Here is a 13,212-nt window from a genome sequence, read left to right as displayed (position 1 = left end):
AATCCTTTTGTCCTGATATCATTATGTGTTGTCATGGTGATTTTAATTATAAAAATGAATGGCTGAGGAGTGGGTGAAGACAAAAGTTTTTGCTGAACTTCGTTAAGTTAATGGCAAAGGGGAAAATATCTGTCATATACAACAAACGCCTGATATTTTAGCACAGTGTATTTTAAAACTATGATAAGAAGTAGGTGTCAGAGACGGAAGAGACACATTTGATGTGAATATTTCAGTGTTTAGGAAATATGTGTTGAATTTAATGTTTTAGAACAATTTTTGCATGGCTCCGGTCATACAGTCCCTTCTGGCATTGCATGAACAAAGAAATTCCCTTCAAACTTTCAGCTGCTAGTGGTTAACCTGTTAGAAAAACATCCCCTTTTTAGGCAAAAGTCTGATCAGTTTCCAAGAGTATGTTTTTCAGAGTAAAGTCTTGGGGAACAGATATGCAACATTTACAGTTCATCTGAAAGAAGAAAACCCGTTATGCGGGGTGGGTGCATGCAAATTGTCCATAGGTGGAGCTACACCATGGCTTGCAACGAGCAGATCCACAGCCACAGACAGTTACAGCTGAACTTTAGAAGACACCTACATCAGCTCAGTTAAACTCTGGGTGGTGTCAGGACGTGGTTTTTCTTTGCTGCCACTGAAACATTGCAACCAATGTGCTGAACTCATCTCCTTTGTCACTCTTGCCTGGTTCTGCAGTTTTGCATTGTAGCTCAGAGGAGGAGAGCCTCACGCTCAGCTCCATACCCACGGGTGACTCCCCAGCGTGGCCACTGCTCTTCGCTCCTCCTGGCTCAGAAATTCCCCAGGACCCCTCAGCCTCTTTTCCTGGATAGTGAGGCAGCCTCTGATTTGGGGACTAGTACCTCACATTTGCTTTACCTCCCGCACGTGAGTAATTCCGTGATGTCCGTTCATCCACTTTGCGTTGGCTGTGTGTGGAAGCACCTCTAGGCTGGCTGCAGCGGTGATGGCAGTGGCCCTGCTCGCTGCCACAGCTGCTGCCTCCTCCCGGCATGTCCCACGTGGGCAGCTTTGGCATCTTCCTGCTTGAGCAGAGAGCTGGAGCGCATTCAGGCCCTGATGGTGGGTTTGACCACAGTTCACTAGGTGCTCTACAAATGGTGATTATTCTATTGGTACTATGTTGGGACCAGTAATGATATTTTGGGTATCATATCCCTATATATAGTGCCAGTTTGGGTACATAGGGAGAGAAAAAACAGAAACAGGGATTTCTAGTTTAATCCTGTCATCGGTTCTCTTATGTCAGTGTAACTACAACATTGATTTTTTTTTTTTTTTCTTAGGGTAAGTGTTGACCTTTAGAGCAAACCAAGGGCAATCCTGAGCTCGCCTGTGACCACCAGTCCGGGGGCAGCACCCCTGCCGTCCCTCTGAATTGAAATCTCTTTCTGGCTCTGTCAACCTGATTCCCAGGTTGCCTGACAGATAATGTGGCATGCCAGCCACCCGCTGCTTTTTCATTTAAATAAATGAGAAAGTTGCAGCTAAATTAACACTGCAGCGGAGGTAATAAGGACCAACTCAGCAGCTGCCATGATGTATGCAAATTGCAGTTTCACACATTAGGAGCTAGATGTTGCTTAATTTGTAGGTCTTTCTGTCTTTTAAATGAAAGAGCCTCCCTCAAATTCAGGCAATCTTAAAACAAAAAGGCAAAAGAAAGCCCCCAAAGTCAACTACTCCCCAGTGCTTCTAACTGCACGTACAGTCTTTCTGCTGGGGTTTCCCCCCAATCCTCTCACAAGCAGTTATTACTGAGTTATACTGCACTGCTGGATGCTTTTAGGTGAAATATCTGCTGATTCCAATGAACATAAAGCCTGATTAAGGAGGTACTGCCGACCCTTTGGTATAAACAGAAACCTGGGGTTTTTTGGCAGTGATGCCACAATCCAGGAGCTCAATATCTATCAGGTTTTTTTTCCTCTGGAAATGAAACTGTAATAGTGCAAAGACAGACCTGTGTTCACCACCAGTTAATCAGACAGAAGGAATGGGCTGATAGGAGAGTACTTTTTCTCCTTGTAGATAAGTAGAGATAGGAGTGGGGATGCAAAGAAGTGTGTAACTCAATGGGGTTTGTGGAAATGCTGTTCTGTACATTAGTTTTAGCACTTTTTAATCTCTCTAAGAAAATTCTGGATGTAACTGTGTTAGAGTCAAAAAGATTTCTAAATGAGCACCAAAACTGAAACTCAGGAAGGGAAGCGCATACTCAGAATAGCAGAACTTGGAGCCATTATGGCCACAGAAAGTAGAAATAACTATAATGTCTCTCAGGGTATGTACTGCAAGAGGAAGCAAAACATTAAAAACATTCTAAATCAGATTTTAGCTGGCTCAGAAATGCTGCAGCCAGAGGATATAAGGCTAAAAAATGCTCCAGACTCACCTGATCTTTCCCAGATTCTATTCAGAAAGGCAGAGGTTTCATTCTAAAGTAAATGCCATTCAAATGATTCAATGTTTGCCTATCTTTTTTTGCTGCCCTGTCCTACATAGTCAGCCCTCAAGAGCTATTGCCACAGGTCTTTGAATTCCTTTGGAGGCAATGTTCTTTCCTCCGCTCTGGTCACTAATTTCTCCATGCTCAATTCCTGTTCCTGGATGTCACCTTCTTAGTCTTCACTTAGCCCTTTCATAACCTAGAGATACCATAGAGACACCCGGCATGCAGTTAGCAAAGAAATAACAGGAACTTGCCCTGTCTAGTCATTATTTGGCTGCATGTGTTGAAACAATCTGTCACACGAAAATGCAAGTAAAAAAGCCACCGTGAATTTGTGGACAAGAAACACTCAGACTATAACCAAAACGCAGGGTCTGAGAGTGCTTCCCAATTCCCAGAAATAAATGCATACCCAGGCTGGTTTCCAGCTCCCTGATGAAGGCAGAGCTGGAATATGCCTCCTCTCCGTTGCTCCTACTCCTCAAAGAAGGGGAACCTGAGCGCTTGTGTAGGACAAGAGCTGCAGCCTGCCCTGAACTGAGCTATTGGGAACAAGGATCGAGGGAAAAGCCCCAGAGTACCTCCATCCTGCTGTTCAGATGCAATCTTGGCAAACTTGGGTGATTTACTATTCAGGACACCAAAGAAGACCATAATTCTGGCTGCTGTGACTTTATCTGTCACTCAATACAAGCCCCTGCAACTCTCTTTTGGTTGTTGTCCCTCATCGCTAAACCACAATGATGATGCTTTCCTACTGGTCAGAGATTAATTAGATTTCACTAAGCTGCAGGGCCTGTGTGCCAATTGTGCAAATTAAGAATGGTATCCAGGTTTGTGTATTCCAATAAATTCTGCATTTGCTGCAGCCCCCCCAACCTGGCACACAACTGTGTCACAAAAAAATGCATTAAGAAAATGAATTACCAAATATGAAGCAAACTGTGCATCACTTTTATGACAGAGGCAATAACTCTGAGAGACACGGTCTTCTCCCATCATGGGCATGAAGCATCTGTCCTAGAGTGGTATGAAGATGATGCTGGTTCATACATGTTCAGTGCTGATCATTAAGCTGGAGGTTGCTCCTCTTTCCCATTCCCCTGCTGCCCCAACTGTGGCTGGCATTTGTAGCATAGTGCTGGAGCACAAATCCACACAATGAAACTCTGTCCCAGAGGCAGACAGACACCCTGAACTGTCCATCCATCCATGGGTGTCAAGGTGATGGGGAGACAGATAGTCATAAGGAGCAAGGATGGACCACCTAGCAGGGCCTTATCATCAAAGACCTCGGTAAATGGCACACATCCTGACTCAGGCCAGGCACCAGATAGCCTCTTTCACCCCATGATCTGAGTGACAAGACTGTAGCTTTGTGAGTTCACCTGCGAGGGATGTCATGAATTAGGAGGTAAAAACTTGGAAAGATCTGCAGTACTGTTCACCCTTTTAATTGCCCATCTACAGTTGCCCATAAACATGCAGCTGATTTTGCTCAAACCTTGCAACTGAGCATAGTGGTTTATTCTAGAACAGCAGTATATCATACCAAATGAACAGGAATTAGGATCCTTAAAAAAAAAATAAATTGCTTCTACTTCTGTCCACAAAAAAAGGATGAAGAAATGTAGCATCTTCCAATTTACACCCCATGTGGCAGTCTTCCAAACCTCTTTCCATATGTTCCTAAGTGTCGAAAGCCCAAATGTTCCATATCTTGCTGCCAAATTCTCTGGCTCAGTCCCAACAGCTCTTACAATACAGTTGGGTATTGTCTAGTGAAAAAAATAAATCACCTCAGATTGATAATTAAAAATATATTTGATCATCAGATAGATATGAATGGCCAAGGGATGCTGTGCTGAATGAATCATTCAGGCTCACAGATTTCAAAGCAGCAGAAGGATATCTTTCTGATGTTACTGAAGTTGCCCCAGAAATCTTTGTTTGTTGCAGAACATGTTACTGAAGCAATTTGAAACTGGGGGCAGAGATGGAGGCAGCTGAGCCATGTCAGAGAGCTATACTGCTGGGGTGCAGTGTGGGGTACATGTCTGAAATGGACTGCAGAGGAAGGTTTTGGACTCCAGCAGGCATTGCTGAATTGGTTTCACCCCTGTCTCATTTCAGAATGAGCCCCACAAAAATCAGAGGCTAGGAGTTTATCCTTGTTTTAAACCAAAGCGTAGATGCTGCTGTAATCCCATCCCTGCAGGTGCTGAGGTGCTGGGCACAGGTCTCTGGATGGGACTGAGGACACAGGCATTGCTCAGCGTGTCTCACAGGAAGGGAAGAGATGCTTTGTGCTCTCTGGCTCAGGTGCTGCATGTTGCAGCCTTCCTTCTGCTGTCCTTTTCCTCAAAATCTCCCAAAGTCTGGGAATGATGGAGTTTCATGCAGATATCTACATCCAGGAGCTGAGTGTTTCCTCTTCTGCCTGAAAGGGTAGCATCTCCAAACCTCGTATTTCCATTTTAAAAGCTACTGTAACTCCAGAGAAGATTCAGTAATGTGCTAGGAAGTCAACAATTAAAAATAATCAACAGATGCAGGTATCAAAGCATAGTGCTGTGAACTGGAAGGTTCCTATGCACAGGAGTTCAGGAAGCCCCATCAACAGATCTGTAACAGGAATCGGAACTGACATTATCAGGCCACAGCAACTGGGGATGCTCATGAGTCCAAAGCACAAACAAAACCACAGATACCTTTGCTACATGAGAATCAATGACTATGGCCAAGATCTAATAGATATCTTGTGTTGGGGGAAACAGGATGAGGGTTGGGCCGTGAACTTTCAGATACCGTAGCTCAGGACATTCTATGGTTCTACGATTTTGATGTTATTAACAGCACATGCTGCTAATTTACAATAATATCAAATACAAAGGGGGTTAAAAGGCCTTGAGGATTGAGGATGTCCATTTCTAAAGCACATGAGGCTCTGGTAACAATCTTCTGTTGTCCTGAGATATAGTATTGTCACCTTATATAGGAAATACTCTAGCCCATGGATGCTTTGTCCCCTTTTTCACTGCAATGCTCCTAATTTGACATTGCCTTTATCTAAGTGTACTTCTGGGTTAATTATTACATGCATTAATTCAGCCTAAGATGAAAAACAGGGAGTGTGTTTTCCTGCACTATAAGGTATAAAGTAAATTGTAGCAGATACTGTAAAAATTAAATAACTGGGAGGGAACAGTTATGAACCACATGCAAACAGTAGTGAATGGGGTGCTTAGTACAGAATAAGCCACATGTGAGTTCACGGTATTAGGGTGCAACACTGAGCACAACTGAGCCGTAATTTTGTTGGCCGCTTTGTGCTACCACAGTATATATAAAGGAGTGAGCAGTGTATTTGGTATAAGGTTTCTGTAAGACATGAGGATACTGCCTAACACCTATACCAGGATGGCAGAGTATCTGCTAGAATTCTTTTGTTGTTCCAAACCATAATGCTTACTTTTTCTCCAATATGCATTTTGCACCACGGATATTCTTTATTTTCTCCAGTACTACTCCTGATTTACCTCAGCATGGGCAAGAGCAGAATCAGGCCTCCAGTTAAATAACTAATGCAGCTGTTTTGCTGAACCAGCTTCCTGGCTGGGAACGAATCCAGTCAGCTGTGGATAACAAACCCTAGTAACAGAGATTTCAAAGATTTCATACTTTTTTTTTTTCTTAATATTTGCAGAGTTACTTTTCTTACAAAATGTGTTAGGCAGATGTTAGGAAGTAATTACTGTACATGAATCAGAAAGAAAATGCACGTCTTACACTGAATGTGTGTGAGTGGATTGAGTAAAGAAGCCAAAGATAAATGAGAAAAAAAGCGCTAAAATATATCTGAGCAGAATCTGCCAGAATTTACCATGGGAAGAAACAGCACCAGGCAAACTGTTCTTATGAGCCATGCGTTCATTGTATATCTAAAACAACAAGCCTGCTACCTTTTCTCACAACAGCAAAATTACATGCACCATTTATGGATAGAAGATGAAGTTAGCCCTGGCTGGGCAGGTGCATCAACATCTAAGAGCCTTTCAGGCAACCACGTCAGTAACCAATATGTTTGACAGGACCAAAACGTTGCTACATACACCCTCGTGCTCAAATATCCCGAAGTATCCTTAGATCATGGCACACGTAGATGTAAATAGGACTGATCATATGAGCTAAAGGTCTTGCCTCCATGTACAGAGTTATTGTAATTTTATATATAAATACAACCAATCTTCAAGTCATGGAGATCCAGGAAATTAGGATAGAAAGCAAAATTGGAGGGAAAATTTTGCCCTGAAGAACGTAGTTATCCAGGCTGTGGGTTTGTCTGGGACACAATATTCCCAATACTTGCAAGTCTGGATAATCTTTAACAACGGAAGAAGTTACTGCTTCAGTTGTTCACAATGCTCTGGTGGATAGATTTCAATATGAGATTGGTGTTAGCAACAGTATAACTGGGTAAACAAAATCAGGAACATTAAGAATGGATTTTGCCCTCAGCTTGCCTCCAGCATCAAGCCCTACTTTGATTTCCCCCCGTCAGAAATTTTGTCCTTCCTTTCCAAAGTACTTTGAAATTTCAAAGTACTAAATTAGAGTTAAATAAAATATCTCAGTAACTACTAATAAAAATACCATGTGTGTTTTACAGCATTTTCTATCACTAGCAGTTAATGCACTTCATAGACAGGGCTGGTATAATTACCTTTACACTGCAGTGTGGCTGGACCAAATGAGGCCAAGTAAGGAAATGATTCACCTGTACCACGAAAGCTCCCTTAAGGTACCTTTTAGGAGCATAAAGTAGACCTCCAGATTGTGCTGATTTTCACATATAAAATCAATTTAATTCAAAAAATAAATTGCACATCAGTAACTATGGCCCTCTAAAATTCCATTCCAGTGTTTATGAACCTATAAACACTATAAAAAGAGATGTTACAAAAGAAACCTTTAAAATTACAAACCAGCCAGTATGTTGAATATTTCAAGTCTAAATTACAATATAAAACCTCATTTTGAGAAATGCTATGAAAGCATCAGGGTTGGGCACATTTTAGAACAGCATTTTTCATAAAAAAAGAGCTTGAACATTTGGGTTGCCAAGGCAGAAACAAGCACCACAGACACATTTTACCCTTATGGGGATTCATCAAGGTTGTGCAGTGCAGCTGTTGTCTTAGTAAAAGAAAGTATCGGCCCCTGGCTGGAAGAAACAGAAACATAATTATGTTATGATGAGCTGGAAAACATGCAAAGAAAAATTGGAATGCAAAGCATGATAAATGATGCTTTGTCAATTGCAAAGCAGCAAGAAAACCAGGCGGCACAATAATAACTCTTCTCCAGTCAATGCTTCCAGTTTGGCTACCAAAATAAAGCACCACTCTAACCACGACAGAATAGCTCTATCTTTTGGCTGTATTATTTAGCCCTGATACAATGATGCTGGGTTTGTACAGAGGATTATGCAGCCATCCTTAGTAACAGAAATGAGACTAGGAATGGTCAGGTACTTCTCAAAATTGAGACCATAATTCCATTCAGAAAGAATTTAGAACGTTGTCTTATTCTGATTTTTATGCATATTAAAATTCAAAGCTTAGAACCTTTTCCTTTAAGATGCCTTTTAATTATACCTTCTGCCATAAAAACCCTGTTTCTACCGAGGTGACCAACATTTTATCAATAGTAATATGGCTGCATGTAGTCATATCGCAGTAAAATAGGAAATGCCATCCTGCAACAGACTCGTTACTCTGTCTGTCCTCACAGTGACAAGGACAGGATTTCCCTTCAAGTGCTGCAGCAATGTGCTTGTCCAGCGTATAAACCACTGAAGTTTATTCTCATGATGTGAGTGAAGGAAAATTGGACTAATTATATACCAGCACAGGAAACTTTTATTTAGAAACAACACTGGGCTGTAGAGATAAAAAGAGGCAAATGTTTAAAGAAAACCTTCTCATGATAAAAAGCAAAATTATTTTTAAAGTAATAATAATTCGTGAGGAAGAGGAATTTGGCAGGGCTAACCCGTCCACACGCTGCCAGGGCACGGAGAAGCTGTGGCTGTGCCCTCTAGTGCCCGAGACCTGCAATACTCACCTGCGATGCCTATAAACCGGGGGCTTGTGCACCTGAGAGCACCCACCAGTGAGCTGTTCTCTGCAGCACCCAGTGCGGATCAGCTCCCTTGGCGGGACACCGCTAAGGTTACACAACTCTTATAAAAACCATATTTATTTCCAAGGCAGAGTTATTCTCAAGCAAGAGGGTTGCTAGGATAACTCTATCAACTTCCCCTCTACAGACAAAACTTTAGGGCAGAATCTCCACCTTCCATTTTGAATTTCTCACCTTTGGGGGATGCCTTTTATATATCTCCTACTAAGAATGTCTCAGAATCCAGTATTAATATTCTTGTGCATTTTTTTAATTAAAAACACCAAATGAACTCCCAAACAAAACGTGTACTGCTTCTGTAATTAAAAACAACCAGCTCTCAAATTAGCATCTATGTAGGATGGGTCATCTTATATACATCAGTTTAAAGGACTGAAACCTATATTCAAAGAGTGTATTTTCAAGTGTGTACTTTTGGTCCTGTCAAATAAGCACAGGCAAGATACTAATCACTTCACTCATATGCTACTGTTTGTAGTCACAGCTTTGTGACTTCTAATGACAGCATGATTTGCAGAATTTTTATTACCTACAAAAAAATTAGGACTATTTTTACCACTAATTCTTTTCATTTACATCGTAAAAATACTTTATTACTTGACTGTAGTTTGCATCTAGGGGTATTAAACCACTTGTAGCTTAATTTAATAATTCTATTCCCACTGATTAGGGAAAGTGAAATTACTGATGGGCAACAAATCAGTGGAAGCCTGCGAACAATCTATGTCGTACTCAGATATCCCTGCGCTAACCCTTCAACCTTTCTCCATTTCACTTGGCAATAATTTGTGAAGAGGTACGTGACACTGCAGAATTGCAGACCAATGCCAAGGTAGTTATAATTTCTCCTGATATTGTTAAGCTTAACCTGATCAAAAGAATATTGTCCTTTAACATTTTCTTCCTCAGTCCAGTTTGCCTGACACCAAGTTTATTTTTTGGCTGCAAGGCATTAAAATAGGTATTTTATAGGAAAACGAGAGCAGTTTATCCCAACCCCCACTCCTGTCTCCTCCCTGTACATGTCTTATTCAGGAATACCAGCAGGTGAGCAAAGGCAGACTACACAAATAGTAAAGCTGAATGCCTGGACTCCAGCTAGGGATAAATAAAAATATAGCCAAAGAGAAGGGTAAATCCAAAATAATGACTCCAAACTGACAGCTTTAGTGGCATTGGTTTCTTTGCTTTTCTCTGGATTTTTCCTCTTCATGCTTCATCTCCCACTGTTTCCCATGTGCTCTCTTGTGCTGTCTGTTGCTCTCCTCCAGCTGCTCCCTGACTACTGTAACTTCAAGCATTTTTCTGTTGGAGCAGATTCTTCCATAACTGCATACTGCTTAAATATTTCATTATTGCATCCTCTTTCTCTATTATTTGTTCCTCCTTCTTGTCGGCAAAAGTTCTCTTTGTGTCCTGGTGAGCAGAGTCCCAAATGGTTTAGCACCCATACCCCATAAAATCCACTTCTCAAATGAAAATACTCCTTATCAATTTTAAGAGTATGGTATCGTCAACCAGAGCAGAAGGATCGCATAATGTCTATTTACCACTGCATGACAAGAGGATATGTTCCATTAAAAATCCATTTTGTGAATGAAAGACTAATGACAAAGAAAACCCTAACTCATTCACTCATTCCCTTACCCCACCATCAGAATTACACACCAGCCTGCCATGCTGCCTCCCATCCGTCCTACTCTCTCCCTTCTTTTCTCTCTAGCCCATTCTCTCTCCCCCCTTCTGTTATAACAAGTTTTCATTATATGTGTTTTCTCTATCATTTCAGCAATTGATTCTTTTCCTAAAATTTACCTTATTTGAGGGCGTAATCCTTTTCTCTATACTCCTGTGGGTATCTTGGGAGTCAATGGAGGCGCTTAAACTAAGCAGGGTTCAGCCTGTAATAAACCAAACACCTTCCCCTACAAGGCTTAAGCAATTACTGAGTTAGTTTAAAGATTCACCAAGTGTATTTCTATTTTTTATTAAGAAGTTGATTTAGCTTAAACTGTATTTCCAAAATGTATTTCACTCCACAGAGACAAGAGAAGATGTTACAGTCTCATAAATACTGCATGCATAGACGCCCCTTTGATTTCTCACAGGGAGCCAGCATGCAATAATTGCTCTGCGAAAGCCCTGTATATTGTTTGGATATCAGCTAGGTGAATTCTTCAGACCCAATCCAGTTTTCTCAGGTGGCTTTTCATTCACAGCTTAAACTCTACAAAATAATATGGTAACTAGTCAGCTGTTGCTTCTCATTCGTTTTCATGATGTTATCATGAGATGGGGGAGGATGTGCTACATAGGAGAAGAAATGTCCTCAAATTCCTGGGGGCTCAGGGAAGCTGGGGAGAGGGGAAGGAGGGGTTGGCTGATCCTCTGCTCCTGTGCAATGGTGAGAATCCAGGCCTGGCAGAGAGCGTAGGTTGGACCAGCGTCCTGCTGCCTCCAATATTAGCTACACGGAGGTTAACAGGGTATCAAGGGAATCATGTATCTGGACTGACCAGGGCAGGCTTGCAAAGATAGGATCTCACCCTCGTGTCCCAACAAAGGTCATTTGCTTTGACACGCTATTTTTATCCTGAATTTTAGAGAGAAATTTTTTTCCTTGTCTCCCCCCACTTCTCTTTGGCCCTGGGAACTCAGATATTTCCAGCGCCACAGCAGGAGAGGACCCTGTTCCTGGCATCAGGTTTCATGGATGGCTGTAGGAAAGCAGTAAAGTGTTCCTGGCAGATAAACTGTGTTAGCAGGGGAAGAGGCTTCTTTCCTTCTTTCTTTTCTTCTTAATCCAGTTATTATCTGATCTGTAGCCTTCAAATAAATATATATGTTCTTGCTTCTTCCAACTCTGAAGCTGGTTTGCGATAGCTCTTTAATTCCACCCATCCGTGCTTAGACAGTAGCTGGCCTAGCAAATAGTACACTTCCAAGTACAGCTCCCAGGGCTCTGGTTAAGACCCCATCTGACCTAAATCTCACTCATTATAAACAACCATGAATGTTGGTTTGGTTTTTTTTTCCAAACAACAGCAGTTAGAGGAATATGTAATTTTGCTTTTGCCATTTATAACTATATGCCCCACCCCCCACCCCCACAGGCATTTAATATAATTGGCACTGAAAGAGGAAAAAAACTGGTTTTTATTTTCTTTTTCTTTTTATATGGGTCATCTCTGAGGTTTTGCATTTATTGTTATTATTGTTAGCATATATTTCTTTCCTTCCCGCAGCCTTTGTTCCCAGGTTTGGCCTCAGTGAGCACACTGCCTAGATTTAAAAAAACATCTAAGTATATGTAGGCATGTAAAATTTGAAGTTTATAATATTATCATAATGAGGCATAAAATGCCTGAATCTGTGCCCTTAATATAAACAATTTAAAAGTGCTCAATAAATGCTAAGCACTTACTATCAGTATTAAATGGCAAAACTCAGTACTGGCATGCCTTAAGGCTGGGAAGCTATTTTAACTTCGGGGAACCTTGCTGTGACAATTGTTATAAGCAAGTATCACATACCATCAAAGAGATCTGAAATTACAGAGATGCAACACATGTATTGCATATAATCTATGGTGATTAGGTGCACTATTAGAGTATGTGCGTATAGACTGTATGGTGTATTTATAAATTGTCTCTACTGTGAATGAGGGCAAAAAGGAAAGGGCTTGGGTGCTCCTCTCAACTGAAACTCATACTCTGAAAGGCTCAATCTTTCCGGAGTGGCTTCAAAGTCTGAAGAGCCGCACATACAAACAGTGAGGTTTGGATTTGGGACTACCAAGAGCGGTTCAGACCTGGGAAGCCCAGAAGGCAGCAGGACTTCAGAGTCTCCCCGCTCTGAATTCGGCGCACAAAAGCCTCCCACGCTCCCGGGCTGTCACTCGTGGCCCCCTGAGCCCGCCCGCAGTCGGCGGAGCGGCCGCTCCCACGGCGAGAGCCCGGTGTTCGGGCTTGCCGGGCAGCGCTGCGGGGAGGCAGCCGGAGCCTCGGCGGGTGGGCACCCACCCACCCGCCGGGCCGCCGTGGGGAGGGAAGGGGGGCGGTCGCTTGTCCCCCCTCCTCGCAGCCAAGCGGCTCGGGGCGCACCGGGGGGCTCTGCCCGCCGCTCGCTCGGCCGGCGCCCGGCCCGGCCCGGCCCGGCCCCGCCGGGGAGGCAGCGCCGCCCCGCCCCCCCGGGAGCCGCCGGTGCGCAGCGTGCGGCGGAGCCACCCGGTTTCCCCTTCGCTGGGGAGGATGCGTGTGCGGGGCTTGCGACCTGCGAGCGCGGCGGTGCCTGGATCCCTCCTCCTCCTCCTCCTCCTCCTCCTCTTCTTCCTCCTCCCCTCCCTCCCGCTCCCCGGCTGGCAGCGAGGGGCTGGGGAAGCCGCGCTTACACGCGAGATGGCTTCGCAGCGGGGATCGCTTTGAGAAAAAGGTCTCCCCCTCCCTCGCCTCCCCCCGTCGCCGCGGCCTCCGAACAGTAAGTGGCAGGAAGGAAGTAAAGTTGCAAACAACCTGCAG

The 13,212-nt window shown here is 43.1% G+C and overlaps 1 protein-coding gene across 7 annotated transcripts in view; it reads left to right on the top strand.

The window, feature by feature from the left end:
* MGLL (monoglyceride lipase) overlaps window positions 1-13,212 on the top strand; it is a 110,363-nt gene that overhangs the window by 28,258 nt on the left and 68,893 nt on the right. Inside the window, exon 1 of one of the 7 annotated variants that reach the window (XM_075096028.1) lies at window positions 12,899-13,171. The exons of the other annotated variants lie outside the window; for them this stretch is intronic. The gene's annotated coding sequence lies outside the window, so the exon portion shown is untranslated. Of the gene's footprint in view, window positions 1-12,898; window positions 13,172-13,212 lie in introns of those variants that run through there. 7 annotated transcript variants of the gene reach the window in all.

Source organism: Phalacrocorax aristotelis, chromosome 6 (assembly GCF_949628215.1).
Source record: "Phalacrocorax aristotelis chromosome 6, bGulAri2.1, whole genome shotgun sequence".
Taxonomy (NCBI): Eukaryota; Metazoa; Chordata; class Aves; order Suliformes; family Phalacrocoracidae; genus Phalacrocorax; species Phalacrocorax aristotelis.
The sequence above is the reverse complement of the archived record's forward strand: the minus strand, read 5'-3'. Positions and strand labels throughout refer to the sequence as shown.